Raw genomic sequence first — 16,979 nt, forward strand, 5'->3', positions numbered from 1 at the left:
TACACTTCCAGAGCCGTTGTAACCGGTGTAACCGTTCATTAGTTTATCTAAATAACTTCCTTCTGGAGTAAGTGAGTGCTTTGTTTCCGAGACTTGGAGGGGCCAGGTTCGGGGAGGTGACTGACACACAGCATGGAGGCCTTAGGTCAGACACAAAGAATTGTATCTGAGAAAAGGTTTCCTGAGGGGGTTTTGTGGAACCTTCTCTTCTTCGAGACTTTAAAAACAGATCGAACCCCTACAGAAATGCTTTGCTTATGGTGAATGAAGAAGGTGGTTCCAGTCTCACAGCCCTCGGCAAGTATGTCCGCCCACACAGGGAGAAGCTGGGAGGGAGCAGGCTGGATTTGAGAGGACACAGGCAAGAATCACACAGGTGCGAAGGGAAGCTTGGGGAAATGTTGTCAAAATGTTTTTCTAGGAATTTATCCCCATGCCCACACCAAACCAAAGGTGGAGTGACGAGCCAGCCTTCACAACTGAGCTAACCTCAGAGGGTCTCCTCTGTCACTCCCAGCAGCTGAGAGCATCCACTAACTTCCTCCAGCTCCTCCTGCTACACCTAACCTATGATATGGAGTCTGTGACTGCCTTTGCTTCTAAGGCACAGATACGCAAGTAGAGAAACTGCTTTGGAACCTCAGATGATGCTGTCCTGGCTTGTTCTCTCATGGGTCAAAGGGTGTCTTTTCTAGACCCCGAGTGATTTCCAGGGTCGTTTCCTGGCTCTTGGAGGACCCCATTACAATCCTTTCCGGTACTGAGACCTCCATAGCTACACACCTATATCCTTATACTGCTCACTTTGAACTTGGGTAAAGGTCATTTGTTTTCTGTTAGCCTTACACACAGAATGCAAACAAAAGGAGAGGGTTTGAAGAAGGGAGGTAGGTTGGGATAACACCAACAGCCTCCCTAAACCGCCTCCCTCCCCCCCGTCACCAAGTTCCTCAACTGCCTGACGTAGAACTCAGGCCCGCTCCTTCCTCTCATCACCAAGGCTGTGCTTCTACTACTAGAATGGCCCAGTGTCTATTGACGGCTTTGCCTTATTCTGATAAAAGTTTAATTAAGGTATAACTTCCTCACCACATAGCTTGTTCAGTTAAAAGTGCAATTCAACCATTCTTAGTATATTTCCAAGTGTATATATCTATTGATACTATCAACTTCAGGTTATATCACCCCCCCCCCCAAAGAAACCAAATACCCTGTGACAGTCATTTTTCCAGTCTTCCCCTTCATCCCTTTTTGTACCTCCAGGCAAACACTAGTCTGTTTTCTCTCCACATATCTGCCTGCTGAGTATATTGCAGTTATACAATATGTGCTCCTAGTGACTGCCTTCTCTCAGTTAACATATTTTCAAGATACATCCATGTTTGTAACGTATATCGATCCTTAGGTTACTTTCTAATTGGTTCATAATATTCACTGTATGCATATATATACCTACCCATCATTTGATGGACATTTTGATATTTAGCTCATGTGCTTAGGCTACTATGAACATTTACTATGTAAATATTATGTGATGTGTGTTTTCCTTCTCCTGGGCGCATGTCTAGAGTAGACTTGATTGGTAGCTATGTTTAGCAGTCTGTTTTCCAAAGCATACACACACCTTATATTCTCACTAGCAATGTAAGAGGATCAAATTTTCTCCACGTGACGAGACTATAAAATGTGTGTTTGCCTGATAACTAATTATTTTTGAGAATATTTTCATGTGCTTATTGGCCATTTATAAGTCTTCTTTGGGGAAAATGTCTCTTCAGAGTCTACCAGTTTTTCAAATTGGGCTAGTGATTATTTTGTTATTGAGTTACAAGATGGTTGTAACCTTCTAGCTGAGCACTGTGCAAGCCCTGTGCACACTGCCACAGACTCTGTGAAGACACGTGTGTCTCAGTCAGTCCTGTGGTGTCTGGAAGACTCTGTTTCCTTGGTATCTTCTATTCCCTCTGGGTCTCACCATCTTTATGTCTCCTCTTCCACGTAGTTTCCTGAATCCTAAGACAAAGAGTTTGACGAAGAGATCCCACTTAGGACTGAGTGATTCAAGATCTCTCATTCTCAGCATATTGTCCAACTGTAGGCCTCTGTATTAGTTTTCTTCCACTTCAAGAGGCAGCATCTCTAGTGGTGACTGAGCAAGACACTGATCTACAATCATAGCAGAATGTTATTAAGAGTCATTTTATTGCTATGTTCCTTTATCAGGACAATAGTATGTGTTTTCCCCCTAGGGCAACGGCCTGTCTAATCTAAGGTTCTCAGCCATCTAAGCAATGGGCTCCTGGGCCTTAAATCCAATCAGGGATAGTGGTTGGTTACTCCCACAACATCTGTGCCACTATTGAACCAGCATATCATGTACGCAGCTCACCATTATAGATCACAGGGTTTGTAGCTGCAGTGGTGCTTATCTTTCTCCTCTGGTAGCATGCAGAGTTCCTTCCAGTACCGCGAACACTAGTCAGTATGGATAGAGTCTCTAGTTAGGCACCAGCTTGACTTCTCCATGTTCAGTGAGACATGTAAGTGTTGTCTTCAGCCATAGAACCTCACCATCAGTGTGAAGAGAACAAGCTGTAGTCTCGGCAATCGGCTAAGTTGTTTGCGGGTTTCCATGGGGCCCCTTTGGCCAACAACTCATCAGATGTAACCCACTGCTGCCACTGGAGGTTTCACTTGGTGGAAAAAGATATCAAGTTGGGGCTTTGTCTTTCTCTTTATTTGGTGACTCCATTTAGATCTCTCTTATCTATGCATATATTTTAAGAAGCTTCTACTAATAGATTTCCATATCCATTTTTTAGCTGTCTCTCCCCTTAGTCCCTCCCCTAGCCCTTCTTTTCCTCCCACTTTCCATTTAATCTCCCCATTCCCGTCTCCACCCCCATCTCTCCATAACTGCACATTCTATTTGCCTTTCCTTGCCCTCCCACTAGTCCCTTACTCTATACCTAACCTCTGTGATCGTATGGATTATTATCGAAGGGTTAAAAGCTAACATCCACATAGAAGAGAAAGAATACTGTATTTGTCTTTCAGGGTCTGGGTTACCTCACTCATGATGATTTCTTTCTAACTCCTTTCATTCACTTGTGAATTTCATGATTTCATTTTTGAAAGATGAATAATATTCCATTGTACCACATTGTATATATAAACCATATATTATCCATTCATTGTTAATCAACTGTTGTTGATGAACAGGTGTTATTTCCAATTTCAGGGTATTATGGAATTCTTTGAAACAAAAGGGGTTGGTTTTATTTTGATGAAGTCTAATATTTTTTTCTTTAATTGTATGTAGTTTTAGTGTCATGGTTAAGAAATAATTCACAAAACCAATGTCAATAAAATTTAAGTCCTAATTTTTTGTGGTCTTCGATTTATTTGAGTTAATTTTTAATGGTGTGGGATAAGGGGCCAACTTCATTCTTTCACAAATGGATGCTCCTCTGTTGGAACGAACTTACTGAAAAGACAATATTTCCCCTGCTGAATTGTTTGACACCCCTGAGAAGAACAAGTTAATTATAAATGTGGGTGTTTATTTCTCTATTCCCCATTCTATTACTTTGATTTATATGCTTGTTTCTGTGCTAGAGTCACATGTCTTGATTAGTCTAGCTCTGAACCAAGTTATAAAATCAAGAGTTCCTCAACTTGAACATCCTTTTAAGAGAGCATTTGGGTATTCTGCCTCCCTTGAATTTTCTATGAGGTATAAGCTTGACTTTCAAATGCTTAGCAAGAAGTCATCTGGGGTTTGGGTATGGATTGGGGTGAATCTCTTATAAAATTAAATGTAAGGGTCATTCCGTGTATTTATGCCTTTAGGTTTCTTTTTACTGTGTATAATGGTTTTCCCGGTATACTTTTGTATTTGTTTTCTTAATTTATTCCTAAGTGTTTATTGTTTAGGATGTTATTTTCTTAATATCAGTTTTGACTGCATATACGTAATGATATCTATATGATTTTTTTCTATTTTGATCATCATGAAACTTTGCTAAATTTATTACTGAATTCCTTGGGATTTTATTTATTGCTCAAACCTTTTATTTTATTTTTTGTCTAACTGTCCCAGCTAACACTTGTAGGACAATATTGAAATAATTAGAGTAGAGTTCCTCGCCTGATCCCTGATTTGGATGTTCAGGGACATCCAGTCAAGCATCATTAACCATAATACTAACTGACAGTTTCTAATGTCTTCTTGCTTACTAAACATTTGGGCATATTACATATAATATGTTGAGGGTCTGGTAGCAAAACTTCATGTTTACAAGTGTATTGATATCTGTGAGATGCTGTAACAAGATACCTTATCTAACAACAATAACCAAAACTGAAAATCAAAATTCATAAACAACAAAAACATTATTAACAGCTCTAGAGAATAGAAAGTTCATAATCAAGGACACTGCAGGTATGTGTCTGGTGAAGAGCACTTGTCACACACAGCACTGTCTCTGTGTTCTCAAATGGCAGAAACAAAAGGCAGAACACAAGTCACACTCATGAAGACAGAGTGTCCATGACTGTCAACCAAGTGCCACCTTCTAATAGCACCACCTCTGTGAGTCGACTATGAATTCTTTTTCCTTTCACGTCACGTTGATTAAATGTCAGTTACTTTCTCTGCACATTTACATGGGCAGAACCTCCTTCCCAGAGATACCAACTGGGAGTCCTGGAAACCACCCACAGTAGAAGACCAGAAGCTGGAGAGTAAAAAACCTGAAGTGAAGACTTTGAACCTGCTGAAGACAAGAGGCTGGACACAGCATGACATTTGTATTGCATAAGGAAGGCCATTAAATTCTCTTCGCTCCATCATAAAAACTAAGAACAAAATCAGCTTTAGCGCCCAGCGCTGAGAAGCCATTTCAGAGAGTCCTAACTGGGCTCATGATACTGCACATCTGTGCTTCATTCACAGGCTTGAGACAAGCACCGAGGGGCTACACAGACAGAAGAGAAAGCACAACAGAGATCAGAGCCTACTTAAGGAAGCACACAGAGATTACTTCATGGGGCATTCTCTTTATGGTCATGCAAATGCAGAATTAGAAATCTGTGAGTATAGAAGGCTCTAACCAGCAAAAATAAAGCATGGTCTTAATTATTGGACCCATGAGAGGTGCTGGAATACAAAGATAAATCTTTGTACTCACTCCAAAACTCTTTCTTTTATTTTATAAAATATAGTGCTAAGTTTTCAATAGAGATTTGGAATGAGTGTTATCACCCTAGACTCACAGAGATGTAACTGCAGCAGTTTGACAGAGCCAGAGCTGTCTCTGGGCTATGGATCTCCGGGCAGTGTGCAGGATCTCTTAAACTCATCGCAGGCTCACTGATCCCTCCACCTACTCAGGAGCACATCCACGAACTGCACACCACAGCCCTTACCCCTCTGTTTCTCCATGGAAAGTCCACAAGTGCGAGTTCCTTAGAAAACCCAGTGCTTGACCCAAAGGTGAAAACAGTGTTTACTTTGTTTTGTTTTGTTTTGTTTTGTTTTTTTCCGAGACAGGGTTTCTCTGTATAGCCCTGGCTGTCCTGGAACTCACTCTGTAGACCAGGCTGACCTTGAACTCAGAAATCCGCCTGCCTCTGCCTCCCAAGTGCTGGGATTAAAGGCGTGAGCCACCGCTGCCCGGCCAGTGTTTACTTTTTATCCGCTATCTAAAGTTTTTCTTGTGTGAGGATGATAACCCTGTGGAAGACATCAACTCCTTTTCATCTTTCATATATATAATCAACGAGTATTCATTGTAATTCAAAAACAGTACAAAAACAAAAAAATTAATTTACATTTGTTGGTTTGTTGGTTTATTATTTGATGGGCCTGTGATGTATTTGGAGGTCAGATGATGGCTCTCAGCCTGCTCTCTTCTACCATGTGCCTCCCAGAGCCTGAACTCAGGCCATAAGCTGGGCAGCAGGGAGAGCCATGGAGTCAGACCAGAAATGACTTTAGATATTAAACCTAGAAAAAACAAAATAAAAGAATTCTGTTTAATTTTTATTGAGGACTTTGATTTGGGGAATGGGGATACAGCTTAGTAAATAAAGTACTTGGTGCCTAGACATGAGGGCACAAATTCAATCTGAGAATCCTTGTGAGAAAGTCTAGTCCTGGCGCTGCTAGGAAGACAGACAGGAGGATTCCTGGGAATCCCTGGCCAGCCAGATCGCCATCTCATTAGTGAGCTCAGGTCACGTGAAAGACCCTTCTCAAACAGTAATGTGGACAGCTCCTTCAAACTGATGCCTTAGACAGACAGACAGACAGACAGACAGACAGACACACACACACACACCACACACACACACACACACACACACATACACACGCATGCTGGTGCACACACACATACACAGGCACCTACAACTACACAGGCACATGCACACATACTCCAATAAATGAATAAACACACAAACTAGAATTAATATTTGACCTCTAAAGATGCAGTTTTTATTAAGGAAAATATTTTGAAATGATTTCCAAATTAATTTTTCCTTAAATATTTTTGGCAGCGTCAGCACTACAAGCCTGTCAGTTGAAATATTTGTTTTTAACTTTCATCATTTGCTAGCTGATGGATTAAAGAGCATAGCTACAAACCTTTTCCAGTGATAAAATTCATAATTTGCAGGTTCTAGGAAAAAGACTAAAGATTTTAAGCTGATTTGAGATTTTTTTTCCTAAAGACTAATTCAAGTAACTGTCTGATTATAACGCCTGTCAATTTCATATATTATTTTTGAATTCTCTGTTAAGTGATGTCTTCTGGTTTTCCATAAATTAGCATATTTTCTTTGATGCTGAATAAAGTACTTGCTTTCTAACATTTGACTATGTCCATCATAGGAAAAACTTCTTACGTAAAAAAAAATTAACTATATTAAATTAATGGGGGTTAAAAACAAGAATTTGGGGTGAAAGCCCCTGTCTCTTTGAGGCCTACTTATTTGTGTTTATAGTCATGTATAGCATACTACAGTGTAACATACAACCGTGTCATTGACAACCAGTAACCACACATTAAATGTGAGCCTATCCTGATATACCATATTGCTTTCTCTAAGCAGTGTTTCTTGGTTTTTAGCCCTCACCCAATTTCTCTGGCACGTATTTCATAGTTGCTTATTTTTCCCTTCTCAGCAAAGAATATCTAATGTTGCCTATTCTTGGTTAAAAATTGCCTGTGTCTACTATCTGCTAGACTAGGGGCATCTCTGGCAATAAGAAAAAAATGTCACAACTGGAATATATTTCTACCCTATTTGATTGGTGTCCTCGGTATCCATAAGGAGAGCCACAGGCTCAGCGATAAAAGCTTATTTCTCTCTGGGCCTAGCGCTTAAGCATCTCCTGAAGAGATTGGAAAGAGGCTGCGGAACAGGGATGGCATTAGCTGAAAATCTCGGTTGTCACGAGCTCTGGTCGAGTCAGCTTAAGCCGAGAGGCTTAAAAGTCACTCATGAGGCAAAGAGCTTCAAGGAAGCTCTCCTCCTGGAGTCTGGTGTTCCCTCAAACCCATACATTAATTTTCCATTCCCGCGTTAGTCTAGTGTATGGATCCACGTGTTCTCTTTTAGTATTTTCCTATTATAAGTGCCTTTTAAGATTGAATTCTGACATAGCTAAAGCCTTCCGCCAGTGTTCCAACAGTCCTAGAACGTCCTTGAGCTAGACAGTGACATTCAGAATAGCCTCTGGTATTACACTATCAATAAAAGCCAAGTCGCTCCCATATACAGGAATTTACAATGGTTTTGGAAGTAGATCGGGCTGTGGTTTTAGAGTATTGCATTATTCATGAGATGGTTAGCTAGAATGGAACTCCCTAGTTAGAACCATGACTTGGGTGTGAAAGCCCTTGCCCTAAGAGAGTAAAGACCTCACACCTGGCTTCTAAGGCTATAGCTGAGTTACACCCATACAAAGTATTTACAATGGCCTAAGGGGAAGGTGGACTATACAATAGACTAAAATAGGAACTATGGCAAGGGCACGAAGCCCTTGACTCTGGCTTCTAAGATTAAGGGAATCTTAGGTGGAGCCCTTTTTGATCTCAGTTGTTAACAATGAATTCTATCCCAGGTGATTCCCATTAGACCTTTTGTGTTTGCATTCCTCTGTTTTATGTAAGATTCCAGTTACCTCATTTGTACCTTACGAATATGTCACCCAACTTCCTTATTGTCTTCTGCATAAAAAGTCTGATGCTTGATTTGAAATATACATTCAGATCCAACACAAACTCTCCTGTGTGTGTCTGTTTGTCACTCATCCGATGCTTTGCCCACCTGCAACGAGAGACCCGTTCCACGCAGACAAAAGGGCCCAGAGGGTCTGCGACACTTGGTCAGCTCAGTTTCATCAGCTCAGGTTTGTCCACACTACCCATTTAAGGTTGGAAGGATCCGTGAAGGAGTCAGGAGCCAATGCCATGGAAGGGTCCATCTGGACTCCAGTGCTGAGTCTAGAGGTCAGGGCGAGGGGACCGAGCATTCACTGTTTGTCTCTCTCTGCTATAACTTTAGCAGTACCTGAACAATCTGGCTAGCCTACCTTCTTACAGTAGTTGTTTTCCCAGATTTCAGGGCTTCTGCTGCCCCTTTAAGACCAAGCTTTGTAAAAAAGGCCCTCAGCCCCAGAGGGGCAGAAACCTCACTACCCAATCCAGCTCTGCTCAAGACTGGGACCTAGGCTTCCAACTTGTTTGTATGCACAAAAATCATATTTAACACTAATTTTGCATTTTAATCTGAAAAAATAGGTAACATACCAGCCTTATGCCCTAATAAAAATCACAAAAATTAAAATATACACTTCCATTTTGAAAGCATATCGCCTGAAAAAAGTGTCATATTAAAATGACATAATTAATGATTTTGAAACTCAAATTACACATTCTGTACATTATCATTTGAAGAATATCAAGGAATCATACATACATACATATACATACATATAAATACATACACATACACACATACCACACCACGCACACACACAAAGCAGTTAAGACAGAAACATTTTGGCTAAAGGATGGAGCATAAAGAGTTATTATTATAATCTTTGTTATTATTGTTGGGCCTTTCTGTTCACACTGAAATTTCTAAATGTATAAATTAACAACTTTTGCTTTTCTTAAATATCAGCAAAGAGATGTAAAGATAAATTAGCATGTTTTAAAGTCTTTATATTTTTATACTTAAGAAGCTAATGTGCCTTAAGGTTGTTCTTCGTGTGTGTGTGTGTGTGTGTGTGTGTGTGTGTGTGTGTGTGTATGTGTGTGTGTGAAGAATGTGGAAGTCAGCAGACAACTTGAGAAAATCATTTCCTTCCTCCGTCCCTCCCTCCCTCCCTTCCTTCCTTCCTTCCTTCCTTCCTTCCTTCCTTCCATGTGGAACCTAGGAATGAAGTTCAGGTCATCAGGTTTTGTGATGAGCATCTGTCCACTAAGTCATTTTGCTAGCCCATGAACACACAGGGTGAGAAAGTACTCACGTTAATAAGATTTTATTCAACTTGGCATCAAAAACATAAATTAAAAAAGCAAATGGGACTGTCTTTGGCTTCACAAAGACAAAAGAAAGAGGCAGAGAAAAGCGGCATTTGAGCACACTGTGGGAAGTCACCTGGCTCTGTCAAAACTTAAAACATACTCAGAGAAAGGTCCTGGGCTTAAAGTTAACCATGGCATAGAATAACATACAAATATCATTCCTTTAATGTCATTAACATGTAGTCATGGACATTTTTAGTTAAGAAACTGATTAAAGAACAGAGACGTTTTAAAAAAAGATATAAGTCAGGTCCTCAACAAGTAAAAAATGTGTTTATTAGGTTCTTCATGATTAGAGACCTAGCTCACAATGTTTCTTGTAGAAAGAAAGGTAGTCCCAAGCCCCGGGCGGCATAGAAGTCACACTGAGAGGGACCTGAGATACACCTTGGCTTCCTCCCCTTCAGGAAACAGATGCGGAAGAATTATCATTGAGCAAGGTGCTCGTTACGAGCTATTTATACTTGGAGCTCCGTAGTAGCTCTTGCCCCAAGTCACCTACGTTCCGATGGAGGAAAAAACTCACACAAAACAAATCATTAAAATGTTCTGTGCACATGTCAAGGTGTACTTGGGACGGAAGAGCTATCTTTAGGGGAGGGAATAGAAAAGATTTCATTGAAAGGTGTTACAGAAGAACACCTTACGAGACTGAGAGCCAAACTGCCTAACCGGAAACAGTTTAAAGTATGATAGGGAGGACCAGGAGAATGCCTTAGTAGCTAGGGGTGCTATCGCACAGGCTTGATAAACCGAGTTCGGGACCTGGTCCCACAAGGTGGCATGTGAGAACGGACCAGCTTTCCTCTGATTTCCACATGTGCAAGAGAGGGAGGGAGGGAGGAAGGAAGGTTGCTTGTTTTCTAAATGTGATAAACAGGATCACAGCACTCCAGGTCTTTACTACAGTCGTCCACTGGTCTACTCCCTTTGCCATCTTCACTCAGGGGTCTGTGAGCAATGTGCTCCTGACAGGAGCATCCTGACGCAAACATCACCAGCATGTCACATTATTCATGGAATTCTTTCCTATGGCTGAAGGTCCTTTTATAAATTATGCCAAAATATTAATTGTCTGTAGCTCATTTTTCCCAAATACCCCTGAATCTGCCAACTGGAGTTCCTCCCTTTAGAATCTCTTTCTTTAACTTTACTTACTTGGGCATTGTTTTAAATTCTGTACATATAAACCAAGAACCACCACTGAGACAAGCATCAATATTGCTCCCATTTCACAGATGAAGTAACTGAACTGACACTCAGCAAGGTCAAGACAATTAATTTATTTCCTATTCCTCACAACTTTGTAGAAGAGTCATCACTCTAGGTGAGAAGATGAGAAGAAGTTGAAAGTGCTGTTAATCTATTTCTTGCCATAATTTCTTGCTCTGGGACAGGCACTTGTGCCTTGGCACACGGTCCTTTCTTATCAGTCTACTAATGAGACTAAACCCTTTGATTTCTTAGGAGAAAATCAGTCATCACTTTGACCAGCATCACCCCACTCTATGACTCCCTAAAACTCCAGACCTGAGAAGCACATCTACTCTTATCATGATGGAGAAGCAGCTTGGCTTGAAGTGATGTCAAGAGAGGTAAGCCAAGGCTGAGAGATGGTTAAAAGGGGAAAAGCAATTGTCTCACGGAGTCTACAGAGATCTCAGGTCATCACAAGGCTGTACACCCACATGAGCCCTGCTTTCCGGCAAGTGCGCCTGATTCAACGCCCCCACTACAACGCCTCTGCTCCCCAGTTAAATTTACACTGTCCAGCACTGTGGGGATGAGCCAGTAGCCTATCCTGTTGGACCAGATGGGTTGAGAGTCTCTGTCAACACCAATACTATTTTGTACTATGGACTAAAATACTTTCAACATTATCCCCGAGGAATTTTTTTCATTACAGAAGTAAAATTCTGAAAACTTAAAAGTGTTTCTCCCAAAATACTGACATTTAAAAAAAAATCATTACTATTCTGTGTAGCCATTGACGAAACAGAACTTTTATATTAGACAACCTTAAATTTGAGCCCCAAATAATCTGTTTATTGTTTATGGGATCATAAACACGTTATTGGACTGTGCTAAGCCTCATAATCTATGAAAGTATGCATGTGTTTTAAAGTCTTTGTGAGTGTCAAATTAAAGGGGTGTGTGTATGAGAGAGAGAGAGAATGGATGAGTGTGTCTATGAGTGTGTATGTGTGTTTGTATGTATGTATGCAACTGATAGCATAGTGGATGACAGTGGATGAATACAATAAATAACAAATGGCTTTCCTTCTATAGAGAAAACCAGGATTCACAACAGTGTGAGCCTCGTTTTCTCCAAAATAATGAATGAATCTAAACAAGAGCACACTGGGTAGTAAACTGTCACTGATTTTCCTTACTGTCTCATGAGTCCTTACTGAAGGTCTGACATGGACGAAATTTTAGGTTCTCCAATGATAACTAAAATACCTTTCACCCTAAGGAGTTTGAAGACAAATGGACATGTGATTCAATTTTTCTTAATGCTGAATTATGCTTAAATGTTTCTACATAGAAGCTTACAACAACCTGTAATTCCAGTGCTAAGGGATCTGACCCTTCTCCATCATCTACAATCATGGGACCACCCAAGCACCCAGTGCTCTGCACCACCACCCCCCCCCCACACACACACACACTCAGGTAAAAATAAAAGGAAGATAGTTTTGAAATGCTGTTCTCTATACATGGCATGGCTGCTACACACATCAACTCACAACAGCTGCAGGTGGTCACATAAGTCCTGTAACAACTTCATGATAGATGGTGGAGGGGCCCCACTCCTGGTTGAGGAGCTGGTGGCAGCTGATGGTTGTTAAGGGAGGGAAATTCACTCTCCTAAGGGAACATGGCTGCCGGTAGGTTACTCGTGTCCCACTAGTTAGCCTCACATTTGTGTCATATGGCCGTACTAATTGGATGCAGAAAGTTATTAATAATAATTGGAAAAACAGAAGACATGAAGTTGGAATGGAGACAGAGTGGAAGGTACTAGGAAGAGTTTGAAAGGAGGAAGTGCTTGCTACATGGCTATGGTGTATACATTGCATTAATGTATGAAAATCTAATAAAACAGGTCTGTAATACTAAATATACGTATTATAGCATCTATCACCTCCTGGTGACCTAAGTGAAATCTACTAATCTAAATAAAGATTAGTATCCTCTTGGAATTAGTCCTGTATCCCTATAAAATCCATGTTTACTTTGGTCAGCAGATAATCTCCTCCAACAAGCACTTCATTCAACAAATAACTATTCCTAGGCATTGATTATTCTTCGGTGCTAGGAATGAAGCCTAAGGCTTCACACAACTTACAAATACTCAACTTCTGAGCTCCATCCCCAGGTCAAGGGCATGATCTTTGAAGATCTCTTCCTCTTAATTTAATATCAGTCCTAATAACAGAGATTGATGTGACATCTGCCAGAAAAAAGCTCCTGTATCCCAGAGACCACAACACATCATTCACTTTAAAAGCTAGAAGTTCGAAATTTGTTCCCTTAGAGGAGAACTTACCCTCTGTCATAAATGCTGTTTAACTTACTATGGCCAGAGTTCATCATATGCATATTCTACTGCACTGAAGGAACAAGAAAGAATGAGAAATTAAAATCCATTGACAAAAGAATGTAATTCTACTAGGTACCCAGAGCCTCTAGCAATTGATTTCAAGTAGATACTGTCTGATTGCTTGTCATCTTATTTATATGCAGAAATCTCAACTTCAACTCCTGTTAGAGGCAATCTTATTAGCATTACTGCATCCTCCATTAGCAACTGTCATCTCTGCTCACTGTGCTTCTAAGGCACTCAGTGGAGCATAGGACTGAGAAAATGATCTCGCTGATTCTGGCGCCATCCCAAATATTGGCCACTTCCCTTGTACATGGTACAACAAATGGACATTTCGACATCCTGGTTACATATGAAAATGCACAGCCGAATATTAATTTTTGTACTTAGAAGAACAAGGAAACCACAGAGAGAACAGCACACATTAAGTCGAATCCCACTAATTGAAAGCTTATCCCCTAGCAATCAGGCATTCCATTCTGAAAGACTCTGGTTTCTGGTCTTCATCTTTTTACTTTTTCCTAACTGAGGTCTTAAATTGAACAGGAAGACAGATGTGAGACCTAGCAGCAGATAGGTGATAGATTCAATACATCACTGAAAACACCTGAAATTGAAAAATGCATTTTTGTACATTTCTGTATAAACAAACACTGAAGTGGATTGATTATTTTAAAAAATAAATAAGCCGGGCGGTGGTGGCACACGCAGGCAGAGGCAGGCGGATTTCTGAGTTCGAGGCCAGCCTGGTCTACAAAGTGAGTTCCAAGACAGCCAGGGCTATATGGAGAAACCCTGTCTTGAAAAACCAAATAAATAAATAAATAAATAAATAAATAAATAAATAAAAGATGTGGTTCAAAAGAACAGAAAAGACAGGAGCACAGGAAAAGCTACAATGCAAAGCAACATGGTACCTAGACGTGCCTGACAGTCAAACTCATGTTCTGAAAGCTGGAAGCTGGAAGCACTTCCAGGATGGTTTATTTGAATAGCATCTGAAAGTGTGAAGTCTAACAAAACTTAGAGAATATACATACATATATATATATATATATATATATATATATATATATATGGCTATTATCTTACATTTAACTGCTAAATTATTTTGGTATGGAATTAAAAACTAAAATATGCTAAGGCTCAGTATTAAATGTTGCTGAAGTGCTGTCTTTCTTCTACAGACTAAAACCTGCCATAAACAATTCTGAACTTTTGAGTACAACAAACATGTTAGGGTTTTCTGTTTTTTGTTTTTGTTTTGTTTTGTTTTTTTGCTTTGTTTCTGAGTTCAGAAATGAGTCCATTATGATTGCAACAACAGTGACTAATTTCAGTGAACATTAATTGAATGTTGGATAATTCTCTCCTAGACACTGAAAGACGTAAGGCTGCCACCTCTGCAGAGAAAGAGCAAGGCCTTATTTATTTAGTTAAGGAATAAAAATAGAGAGATACTAAATTACCGTGCATGGTATATGTGGTGGGAGAAATGCAGAAAAAAACAAATTGCTAAGCTGTTCAAAGTGGGGGAAAATCACCACTATTTGTGAAGACTAAAATAGGCATCATAGAGGAGGCAGCACTCACATGGGTGAGTGCTGAGAGATGGAGAGGACTCTGATGGGCACAGAGGCATGGCTACCAATTTGACACGACAAAATGTAAAGGTCCACAGAGGCTAAGAGCCTGCATCCCAACTCTGGTTCTACCATCAATTAGCTGCCTGATTCAGGATAGATCATTAAAACTGTCTCACCTTGCTGTAGTATAAAGTTGGGCAAATATGTTCATGTGCATCTTAGAGTTCACATAATAGTCAAATTAAATTAACTAATGTATACAACTTGCTTAGGCTATTGCCTAGAACATGAAAAGCATTTTGAAATTTAGCTGTTAGTATTCTGGGTAGAGCAAAAGCATAATTGAAGTGAAATGTGTGCCTAGAATAATGAACAATTGGCTATAATGGAGAATATAGACAGAGGAATAAGAAAAAATGAAGCTACAGAGATAAGCTGGCAACTTTTTATAGAAAGAACTGAATGTCAGAGAAGAATTTGCTCTAAAGTATATGGGAACTACAATGAGATTTTGTTTTCACTTTTAGTCTTGATCCGGGTTACATTAGATGCACTTCTTCGGAAGATGCATCTGGCCTTAATTTAGCCCTGGATTGGCAGTGGGACAGACAAAATGTGAAGGAAGACTATTTTAGAAAGCAAATAACAAGTTGGAAGAATCTGTCTAGGATAGCAGTAATAGAGATAGAAAAAGAAGGTATTCCCTCGGCTGTTCACAGTATTGTTTTAAAGGATTATGACTTGGGTTTGTAGCTACATTATGACGTCACAAAATTAAAAGTTTGGATACACTGGTGCAATAATGGAGCAACAGGTGAGTAGCCAACCATTTTCTGATTGAATTTGAGGCCCAGTACTGTAGACTTAGTCAAAAGTCTATGAATAGAAAAGTTACAGGTCCTGGTTTTGGAGGAAGAAACTACTGTCGTTTTGCTAAAACTATATATAGCTAGAGCTACATATAGCTACATATATGCAACATATAGAACATAGAGCTAACCTGCCTTCTAAATATTCGTGTTTATCATCCTGGAGGCAATTGTAGCAGAAATAGGACCAAGTAAGAGCTCTGAGGCAGAGAAGGAAGGAAAAGGACTCCAAAGAAAAAGCCTGGGAAAGTCTACTCTACAATGAGAGCAAACAGCTGGAGATCAGAGCCGGAGCCAGGGGTCATGAATGAGACTGGTGGGGTCACCTGTCTTGATTCCCAGTAGCTTGTTAGCATCTCATATGGAAACTACCCCACTCAAGTAGAAGTCTATAGCTTTAGATGGAAGAGAAATCCCCTTCTTCCTGGCACTCTGCTTTCTGAGCAGTTATGGGTACTATGCCTGAAGAAAGACTTCCCTGCCCTGACGCTGAAAGTCCAAGTGCCCCAAGGCTCACTTACAGAACCCGCTCTTCTAGTGATGTGCAAATCTAGAGGCCATCTGCTCTGACTCAAGTCTTAGCCAAATGATGGTAGTGATTTCTACAGAGATAAAGATCTTTACCTTGAGCCGTTTCTGTAGTTAGTACTAGTATTAGCTCTTTATGAAGAAAGCCTGTCCCATATGTTAGTCTCCTTTTTATTATTGTTGTTCTTACTGTTGCCGTTTTTAGACTATCTTGCTATGTACCCCAACTCTCCTGCTACTCACAGTATAGTCCAGGCTGTCCTTGAACTTGCAGCTCTCAGCAATCCTCTTGCCTCAGGTTTCCAAGTGCTAAAATTACAAACACATGCCACCATGTCCAACCAACCCAATCTTGTCTGTGTGTGTGTGTGTGTGTGTGTGTGTGTGTGTGTGTGTAATAGCTGTGCCAGTTTTCCAATCTAGGCCCTGAATTCAACAAAATACTTTTCTTCAAGAAAATCAAATGATATGTATGCTGCCTCTAACTGGCATTGGCAGCCCATACTCTTTATCTCCCTCTTTTCTAATATTCACTCCATTGACCCTGAGCCTGTGTTTCTTATTAACTACATTTTGGATCCCATCAACAGTACCCCGTCCAGGGCTTCCCATTGTCTCATTACTTCTAGCATCTCTACAGCAATCAACACCAAGGTTTAGGATTTATTCTGCAACAAAAAATAATTATATGTTTTTTCCACTTCTCTTTTTTCTTCACCAGAAAGAGACCTATCATTTTTTATTAATTTCTTTACTTTGCATCCTGGCCAAAGGTTCCCCGCCC

At 40.2% G+C, this 16,979-nt stretch overlaps 1 long non-coding RNA gene across 1 annotated transcript in view; it reads left to right on the forward strand.

Moving 5' to 3' along the window:
* Window positions 1–242: 242 nt before the first annotated feature.
* Window positions 243–16,979, forward strand: part of 1700008C04Rik (RIKEN cDNA 1700008C04 gene) — a 57,388-nt gene continuing 40,651 nt past the window's right edge. The window contains exons 1-2 of the long non-coding RNA NR_126468.1: window positions 243–376; window positions 11,070–11,197. This is a non-coding gene — a long non-coding RNA (RIKEN cDNA 1700008C04 gene). The remainder of the gene's footprint in view (window positions 377–11,069; window positions 11,198–16,979) is intronic.

Source organism: Mus musculus, chromosome 12, assembly GCF_000001635.26.
Source record: "Mus musculus strain C57BL/6J chromosome 12, GRCm38.p6 C57BL/6J".
NCBI lineage: Eukaryota > Metazoa > Chordata > Mammalia > Rodentia > Muridae > Mus > Mus musculus.